The sequence below is a fragment of the Microtus ochrogaster genome, chromosome 1, assembly GCF_000317375.1.
Source record: "Microtus ochrogaster isolate Prairie Vole_2 chromosome 1, MicOch1.0, whole genome shotgun sequence".
NCBI lineage: Eukaryota > Metazoa > Chordata > Mammalia > Rodentia > Cricetidae > Microtus > Microtus ochrogaster.
Window position 1 is genome coordinate 126400696 of NC_022009.1, and position 1809 is coordinate 126402504.

At 35.7% G+C, this 1809-nt stretch overlaps 1 protein-coding gene across 2 annotated transcripts in view; it reads left to right on the forward strand.

Annotated features, from left to right (window-relative positions):
* Positions 1–1809, forward strand: part of Lrba (LPS responsive beige-like anchor protein) — a 488275-nt gene that overhangs the window by 450800 nt on the left and 35666 nt on the right. The window lies entirely within an intron of this gene.

A 1809-nucleotide genomic window follows, 5' to 3' on the forward strand; every position in this document is an offset into this window, starting at 1 on the left:
TATGCGTGCAAAAACTTATAAAATTAAAAAAAAAAAAAAAAGCAAACCGTAATTGCCTTACCATGGGGGTAAGCAACCAGCATGGATATTTGGCCTTTAATTTTGGCAAATTTACCCTGAACAAATAAATTTGTTAGAATGTTACCATTTTACATATTAATTTTGCAAATGAATGAGCAGATTTATTATTTAAGAATCTACTATGTTCCCTATTTGCATGTTACCCTGGTTTTTTTTTTTTTTCAGTCTTCACCACAATAGAACACTAAATGGTTATCATTCAGTAGATGATTTTCTACTACAGGATGAACAAAACTTGAAATTCAAAAACAATTCATTAGTCATTTTCCCAGTAAATACTATTCTGAATTTCATTCGAGACCGTTAATTTCATTTTGCTTTGGAAAGATACTGTTTGCTACTTGTGAAAAGTAGCAAAGAAAAATGCTCACTCTGTAGTTTTAAAATCAGGAAAATAAAGCCCATTTGCTAGGACTTATAAAACACTCTTTCTGAATTATAGGTTCACCGCTTTAAAACATGGCAATGAATATTCTGTAATATAATTAAATGAATTCAGTCAATATGGGCAATGTTTCTTGGTAAAAGGCCAAATATTAAATATTTCAGGCTTTGTGGGTCTTAAGGTTTCAGACAGTTATTTAACTCTTTCATCTCAGTACCAAAGCCACCATGGACGGACAATAGATGAACAAATGGGTGTGCCTGCTTTCCATTAATGCTTTATATTTAATGACCTACAGGTATGGCTCATTCAGCCTGTGGGAGCTTCCAGATTGCTGGCCATCAAACAGCCCCTCCATTCACCACAGTAACTGTCTTAGGTAGCCCAGGCTGGCCTCAAGGTCAGTAGTGACTCAGGATGACCTTGAACTTCTGAGTGCTGGGATTTCAGGTGTGTGTGCCACCAGTTAGTGTCAGTCCCAGGACTTCATACGTGCTAGGCAAGGACTCTGTCAACTGAGCGTAATCCCATCCTCCTCACTAATCTTAAAATTTATACACAAAAGTTTTTAGCATAATTCCAAGTAGTTAAAATTTCTGACATAGTAGAAAACATTTGTGATATATCCAATGGAATCCCAATATCAAAATGAACTGGTATTCAACATCTTTTACTTTTAAAAATACATATGAAAACCTTCAACAGTTGAAAATTTCACCAAATTATTTTTTTTACTTTTGATTTATTTCCTGTTTTCTTTACATAATTTTATCTTAACTCTTAAAACTGGTTATGCTATTATACTTTTCAGCCATGAACATATGTATGGAAAGTTAAAACATATGTCTATAAACTTAGATTGTTCTCTGCATTCAAGGTTCAGATTTGTTTTATGCTTCATTTTAAAAAATATTTGGAAATAAATAAAAACATAATACCCCAAAAGTAAAAATTAAAATCTTTAATTAATTACACTGAGTAGCCTTTACAATTTTTCTTTTGTTTTTTGCCCCCGTCTGCGCTCTATGCGCTACACCCCAGTTCGTGAGCTTTGGGCAAGGGGCTGGAGGTTGAGAATACAGAAACAGACCACACGCAGACCTTTAGACACTGATACCAAAAGGCCCCCTTTATTAGCACCATGGAGGCTTAAATACACTCCAGTTAATGGCCAACAGGTGAAAATCCCATCTTCTGATCCTGTAAGCTAGGCACAGCTTCTAGTAACTTCAATTAGAAGGCTCAGGAGGGAGAGCAGCTGAAGGCCAGGACTCATTAGTCCCAACAGTTTTGTTTGGAGGGGTGTGTGTGTATGTGTGTGTGTGTGTGTGTGTGTGTGTGTG